Source organism: Sphaerodactylus townsendi, linkage group LG05, assembly GCF_021028975.2.
Source record: "Sphaerodactylus townsendi isolate TG3544 linkage group LG05, MPM_Stown_v2.3, whole genome shotgun sequence".
NCBI lineage: Eukaryota > Metazoa > Chordata > Lepidosauria > Squamata > Sphaerodactylidae > Sphaerodactylus > Sphaerodactylus townsendi.
In genome coordinates, this window is record NC_059429.1 from 114932003 (window position 1) to 114939997 (window position 7995).

At 45.3% G+C, this 7995-nt stretch overlaps 1 non-coding gene across 1 annotated transcript; it reads right to left on the reverse strand.

Annotated features, from left to right (window-relative positions):
- Positions 1 to 7520: 7520 nt before the first annotated feature.
- LOC125434052 lies at positions 7521 to 7705 on the reverse strand. Its single transcript, XR_007244703.1, has one exon. It is a non-coding gene; the product is annotated as a U2 spliceosomal RNA (small nuclear RNA).
- Positions 7706 to 7995: the final 290 nt, after the last annotated feature.

Sequence of the window (7995 nt, forward strand, 5' to 3'; positions counted from 1 at the left end):
TGGATGAAATATTAGGAGCAAAAACTACCAGACTGTGGCCACACAGTCCAGAAAGTCCACAACAGCCAGTGAGACAATTATCTTTATGACTTCATTTCTATGGCAAGGGTGAGCAAAGAATGATGTCATTGACTGATAGATGTTATGTCTGTGAAGATCCACGTCCGTGTCCTTAGTCAGTTGTTTTCATACAGTGCTATTTCCAGGGTGTCTGGGTCTTGGATAAGGTGGTGACGAAAAGGGCTGTCAAGTCACAGCCAGTTTATGGTGACCCCAGAAGTTTTTCAAGGCAAGATACAAGCAGAAGTGGTTCACCATTCCCTGCCTCTCTGTAGCAACCCTGGATTTATTTAGATGTCTCCCATCCAGTTACTAACCAGGGATGACCCTGCTTCAATCTCTGACAAGATCACACCACTCTGGACTATCCAGAAAAGGGCAATTGGTTAAGGTACTTTCTGTAAATTCCCTTAATTTAGAAGAAGCAGAGCAAGCAAAACAGTACATTCCCTTTGGGGCTCGGGGTGAAAAGTAGCTGGGATGCAGGGTATTTCGTGGGGCTTAGGGCCATGGAAAACATTCATTCTATGAAGCTGGCCCTGATTTATAATTCTGTGGTCACCTCAAGCTTATTTCTACCACCATTCCCAAGAGCAAAAAGGAGAGACTGTGACAACCCAGGTTTAATAGCGCTTATTCACACCTGCTTCTTGTTGTGCACGCTGTTCTTTAATCCTGCGCCTCTTCACATCGGGTGCCAATCAAACAACATTTGGGTCTGAAACCAGTTCACTAATTTGATCATAATTAATACTTAGCAGCACCATAGGCAAAAAGGAAAAAAACTTTTTTTATGAGCCTTGGCATACACACTTAGAATAGGTCAGGCTTGGGAGACACTTCCTGACTTCAGCAGAAATTAGAGCAAGCCCATAAAGAGCAATCATAAAAACAGAGGCATTTGGAGGTGGAAGAAGCAGGTGCAGCTGTTGAGGTATGGCTGGAGACATGCCTGTATATGTCAGCTGTGAGCTTGTTTTGCCAGAAAAGGAAAGGCTGGGGAGTTAAAGCAGCAGAGAAACAGACTGGGCAAGGTGGGGCATCCTGATTCTTTATTTTTCCCTGGGTTGCAATGTTACATTTTGGCCCTATCTGGATGGCCCAGCCTAGCCTGATCACCCAGAATTTCAGCAGGTTCAACTCTGGTTAGTAATTGGATTGGAATAGCAGGGTCGCTATGCAGAGGCCGGCAATGGCAAACCACCTCTGTCAGTCTCTTGCCTTAAAAACCCTACTGGGTTGCCATAAATTGGCTGCAATTTGATGGCACTTTATGCACACACAGCGTTCAGGTTTAGCTGCTCAAATCCATGCAAGCTTCATACCTTTTTGATGTGCCAATGAAGAGTGAGTCAATGCTGGCAACCTTGACTCCTCCCCCCACCACACCACTGTTGGGACACTGCAGCTCCTACACACAATTCTATTGGTCCCAATTACTTGTATGTCTGGAATTAGACCCACCTTTTGGACATATTCAGGGCTCACAAAGGATCTGGGGTGTGAGAAAGGACATCTTTCAGGGGAGAGGCCATGGTAGATGATTACCACCCCAGATGTCCTTTAACCTGGGGCTACACAGTCATCATGGCAGGCCATCTAGAGCCTTTCTCAAGAACACCATTCACTTCCTCAAGGAATATCAGCTTTATGGTTAGAATCTTAATTTCCACCCACTCACTGAGTCCCAGTGAACTGAAAGCCCTGCACAACTTGTTGATTTAGAAATAGCTTGGTATAGTGACACAGGGACCTAAATTTCAGTCCTAAGCAGAGTTACACTAATCTAAGTCTGCCAAAGTCAATGGCCTTAGGAGAGTGTAACTCCACTCAGAACTGCCCTGCCAGTTGAACAGTGGATATAACCCTTGGAGTTGCTTGATTGTGTAGTTTGGGTCTAAGTGTATATGTCAAGTGCAATCATCTGGCAACAAACGTGTAACCACCCTATAGGATTTATAAGGCAGGACATGAACAGAGGTGGTTTGTCATTGCTTGCCTCTTTGTAGTAACCCTGGACTTCCTTGATGGTTTCTCATCTAGGTACTAACCAAGACAGACTCCAATTAGCTTCTTAGATCAATTGAGACTGGGCCAGCCAAAAGTAAAGGTGAAATTAAGTTGGTATGAGAAGACAAGGGTCACTGGAAAAGGCAATAATGCTAGGAAAGGTTGAAAGCAGCAGGAAAAGAGGAAGAGCCAACATAAAATGGATTAACTCTATAAAGAAACCCATGGCCATCCTTTTGTAAGACTTGAGCAAGGCTATTAGTGATAGGGGGGTGTTTTGGAGGACATTGATTTTGAGGCTGATTATACACTGATGCTCTGCCCTGCCCTGCAGGGTGGTTCCCTTCAGGGCAAAGCTTCTGTTATGGACATCTCTCTCTCCTCTCACATTCACTGCTTGGCAGATCCCATAATTTTCACTGCTTGTGAGAGCAAGCAATGAGCAACCTTTTCCCCTGCTTTGTAGGAAATATGAAAGTAATGGTCCTGGTTATTCTTTGCTTCAAGCTTTTGGCTCCACTCCACCTCCCGTGTTTTACTTCCACCCTCCTCAATGATCAAGAGGGCTTTTAAAAACTTTATTTCAGCTTCAAGCATTTTGTACCATATTGGATCAATCAAAATACTGATAGATGAAATAACAAGCCTCTCTCATTTCTCCCAAGGCGGCGGTGGCAGCAGCAGCAGCAGCAGCAGCAGGAGGAACTACTGTGTTTCCCCGAATATAAGACAATGTGTTATATTAATTTTTGCTCCCAAAGATGTGCTATGTCTTATTTTCGGGGGATGTCTTATTTTTCCTGTGTTCTGTTCGTCGGGCATGCTTCCAAACAAAAACTTTGCTATGTCTTACTTTTGGGGGATGCCTTATATGTCGCACTTCAGCAAAACCTCTACTATGTCTTATTTTTCGGGGATGTCTTATATTAGGGGAAACAGGGTATGTGGCCCATTACTCATGAAACACTGGCCTTGGGTCTTTTAGCTGTGCAGTGGGTCTGAAGTGGTCTTCTCATGTTTCTCTGTTTACAGGTGAGGAAGAAGCCCAGTCCTGCCCACACAGTTAGTCTCAAGGGGCCTGTTTCCTGGTTCTCTAAACCTTGCCCCTCTTAAAGGTACAGATCTCACAACACTCAGTAGGCTCAGTACTGTAGAGCTGATATTCTCCCCTCTCCCCCTTCCCCCCTTTCTCTCCCAGCCTCTCTCTTATTCCTGACCTGGGAGAGAGGCTTGTTTTTCAAAAGAGGTTTATCTGAAAAAGTTTTTAAAAGTCCTCCTGATCACTGGAAAGAGCAGAAGCAAAACGGGGGAGGTGGGCTGAACCCAGAAACAGACTCTGCTTGTGCTGTACCTTGCAAAAGCCAACTCTGTTATATCCATACATTGATATATCATAATGAGCATTAGAGAAGCAGGGAGGAGCTGATAACATGGAATGGGACAAGAAGGAAGTCATGGATAGCAGTGCAAGGAATGGGAAGGGTGGAGCTAGACAGGCTGACTGTACATGGAGGGAATAGGTCCAAGGCAAAGCTGTGCTCGCTGGGAGCTCTCTGGTAACGAAGCAAAGTTACATTTGTGCTACAAGTTGTCTCTCTTGTGGCAGGGAGACTAGAAAGTGAAAGCGGGGCTTGAGGAAATATGTCCATACAAGAAATCTTGCTTCAACAAACATTTGCCCCCATCGTGCAGCAGTTGCCTTGTGCATAATCGGTCTGTCTGTGAGTGGTGGTGGTGGGGAAAAATCAATTCTAGAACAAGGTCCCGTTCTTAAGCAGAGTGTGGCCCAGGGAATTGCTTTGCCTCTCATCTGGAGCGGGTTATTTTTGGAAAGTGACTACAGTACAGTATCAATTTAATGCAATAACAGCAATATTGATTAAACAGTCATTTAAAGGGCTTTAACTATGCCAGCAATCTTGAGACTACCAGGTGTGATGAGATCTGTGCCTTTAAGAGAGACTTGATGGGTGGAGTTAAAAGAGCCAGGCAAAACAGACCTGGGAAAGGTCAGCAGACAAGCTGTGCAACAGACAGTAGAGTGCCTCCTCATGTGTAAACAGAGAAAGGTGAGGAGACCCCATTACAGCCCCGCTGCACAGGGAAGAGCTTTGGGTTTGATATATTGGGGTTTGGGAAAAGACAATTTAGAATTGGCTTTTCATTTGCTGGCCACTGATGCTTTCCAATAAAGTATTGTAAACTGACAGTTTCAGAGTCTTGTTTGTTCTCAGATCCAGGGCTTGACATAACCAGGCATCCAAAACATCAGACTGCCCTTTCATTAGATGCTGAATAAGGGGAGTGTGCTTGGTACCTACACACCCATAATTTATTATGCTGTCTGCAAAAAGTCAGATGTGAAGCTTCAGAAGAACTGCCAATGAGTTCGGAGAGAGACTAACAGTCTAAACAGATTATCAGATGGCTCCATTCTAATAGATTTTCAAATGGGCTTTCCCAATATTGTTTCATGAGCTGTCTGGATATCACAAAAGGATTTGCATAGGGGTGTGGGGGAGTGCATTATAGAAAGCTACTAAAGCACAGACTGAGACTGAGTTGGGAGAAAAAAACAACAGGGTTCCTGGCTTGAATTTCATCTCTGCCACCATGTGAGTACTCACTTCAGGCACACACTGCCACCCTATCCACAATGTGGGGATGATCATTCTGACCTGTCTCACAAGGGCCTTCTCAGTGGCAGCCCCACAATTACGGAACCATCTCTGTAGGGACATGTACCTGCTGCCCTCACTTTCAATCTTAGCAGCCAGGTGTATTCAACTTTTCAACCTGGGGCTAAAAAGCTGAATAACATTGATAACAACTGATTCAGCAAGCTTGCTAAAGCTCAGTAACATTCAGCTTTTTTTGCTATTTAAATCTCACTCCCCTCACTTGCCATTTCCCAAGCCCAGGGAAGCTCAGCACCTTATAAAGGATCTGTCCCCTGCTGATTTTTCTTGTTGTACTGGGCTTGAGAGCCAGCGTGGTGTAGTGGTTAAGAGCAGGTGGATTCTAATCTGGAGAACTGGGTTTGATTCCCCACTCCTCCACCTGAGTGGTAGAGGCTTACCTGGTGAACCAGATGTGTTTCTGCACTCCTGCATTCCTGCTGGGTGACGGGCTAGTCACAGTTCTTCTACACTCTTCTCACAAGTTGTCTGTTGTGGGGAGAGGAAGGGAAAGGAGCTTGTAAACCACCTTGAGTCTCCTTATAGGAGAGAAAGGTGGAGTATAAATCCAAACTCTTCTTCTTCTTGAAAAGCACTGGTGCAGGAAGAGCCTTCCAGATCCTGCATACCGGACTGTTGTAGTTTATGCAGGATCTATCCCCCACTGGTGCTTTCCAAGTTTTCTGAGAGCTTGGGAAATGAATGGGGGTGGCTGAAAAAGTTCGGGTTCATGTTTTGTCACCCGAATATTTTCTGTAATAGCCGAATAAAGCTGATAGATATCAGCTTTATTCAGCTTTACCGAAAATTTCCAGGTTTGACTTACCCAAAGCCGAAATTTACCTATATGGAGATAATTGTAAGATCAGCTGAGCAATCATGTCTCGTTGGCTGCTGTCTGTTCAGGGTTGTTCTGGCGAAAAGATTGTCGTCACTATTTCCAACTGGATGTCACAACTGGAGCTGTCATGAATATTGGGAAAGAAATTTGCCGGGCACCTTTCTTAATCTAAATTTGTTTGTATCCCAACTTGATCCCTCCCCCCACCCCCTGCAGCAATATTTGCTTGGATATTTTCCAGTGGAAAAACACAAGGTTTAAATAAAATGTAAAGTTCAGTTTGCCTGTAAATGCACCGCTAAAAGTTAGGATTTGGAAGTTTTGAAAGCAGTTCTTCATGACTGGGTTTCCAAATTTTAAATTTTAAACATTTAAAATGTAGAAATATTAGCTTCTTCTTTATTATGAGGATTTGGGGGTAGGAGAAAAGCTAACCTTTAAGCACTGGTTCAGCCAGCTTTGCTACTAAATTCAGGGTATGGGGCCATAGCCATTCCCCCTCCTACTCACTAACCTTTGAGCACTGCACCACCTGTGTTCCTGGCTGCACATACTTCCCAACATCACTGGGAAAGGGCGTGCAGGTGGTGGATTGTGACAGCATTCCTGGCATCCATAACAGCCACACGCCCAGCTGTAAATGTAGGTGGTGGGAGGACTTATAAGTGGGCAGGGGCATGCTGGTGGTTGAGCTGAAAGGGAAGCATAAATGGAAGAGCTAGTGGTGGACAGAGGTCTCATTCTGCCTAGGGTTCTCCAGTTCTGAGTAGGAAAATACCTGGGGAGGGATCCTAGCAGGGTATAGCGTCATAGAGTCCCTGGGGAGGGATCCTAGCAGGGTATAGCGTCATAGAGTCCTCCCTCTAAGGCAGCCATTTTCTCCAGGGGAACTTGGTTTGAAGCCTCCAAGTGGTGGCTGGGATTACAATTGAGGTCAGCTCATCTGGAGAAGATGGCCTCTTTGGAAGGTGGACTCTATGGAAGGTGACTCTACGAGAATATCTCACACTGGAGTCCTCCCTTCCCCGCCATTCCCCAACCTCTATGCTTTTCAGGCTCCGCTCCCAAAATCTTCAGGATTTTGGAGCTGGCAGCCATAAGGGGAATTGATCTCAGTCATCTGACATTAATTTTTAGTAGTGGGAGATCTCTAGGGCCCACCTGGAGGTTGGCAACCTGACTTTTGCCCCTTCCCCCGCCTTGACATTTTTTCCCAGCTCCCTTCCACCAAAAAGCCCCCCAGAACCAGCCCTGTAGATATCAATGGCAGCTCTTCAGATTTCAGAAAGCGTTTCAAGATGCACTCTCTCCTGGGTGCAGTGAGCATAAGACTCCTGCTGTGTAGACTGCATGATACATAACAGTGTTACTGCTGATATGTAGGTTCTACACCAGTGCTCTGAAGGATATCCAGTGAGAATTTGGGAAGGAATTAGAGGATGCCACCTTGATCATCAACCCCCACCCCACACCCCCAATCATGCAGTACAGCAGCAGACTCGAGCAGGTAACAGGATAAAATTTGAATTCTTTGCACAAGGGACATATGAGAGCTAGGGTGGTATAGTGGTTAGTGTGCTAGATTACTAGATCACAGGATTGTTATGAGAGTAAAATGGAGGAATGAAGAGTAGGGTTGCCAGCCTCTCGGTCACAGGTGTCAAACTAACGGCCCTCCAGATGTTCACAAACTACAATTCCCATCAGCCCTTGCCAGTATAGCCAATGCTCATGTTGGGAGGGACTGATGGGAATTGTAGTTCATGAACATCTGGAGGGCCGCGAGTTTGACACTCCTGCAGGTAGGGACTGGACATCTGCCACTATTCCAACTTATCTCCAGGTGATGGAGATCAGCCCACCTGGAGAAAATGGCCACTTTGGAAGATGGACCCTATGGCATTGTACCCCATTGAAGTCCGTTCCCTCCCTAAACTTGCAACCCTAATTTCTGCTTGCTCCAGGCAGCCAGCAACCTCCAGGGCAGCGGCCCTCTGTGAATTTCCGCTTCTAAAAGTCCATTTAAGATGTAGTCTTTAAATAGGTGACGTATCAGATATTCAACTGGTAAGAACCGATGCTACAGTTGATCTTCACCGATAGGCCAAGAATTTATGTGTTTAGCTTGTACATTCCAAGCCCATGCATTTATCAAACTGTAACCTTCTTGGTTCTTAACTCCTCTGTGAATTTCGCCTGTAAATTAAATTGCTATTCTGTGCCTGAACAGCAGCATAACCTGAAATACCTTGATGGTTAACATGAATCTATCGATGTACACAATTTTATCTGGAAGATGCAGTGCAAATTGCAATCTGGTGCAACCAGCAACAAGATATTTATCTTATTCTTGCTTGAACTTTGGGCCTGCCAACAACTGGTAGCTTTTTAAAGCAGAGTGTGCCT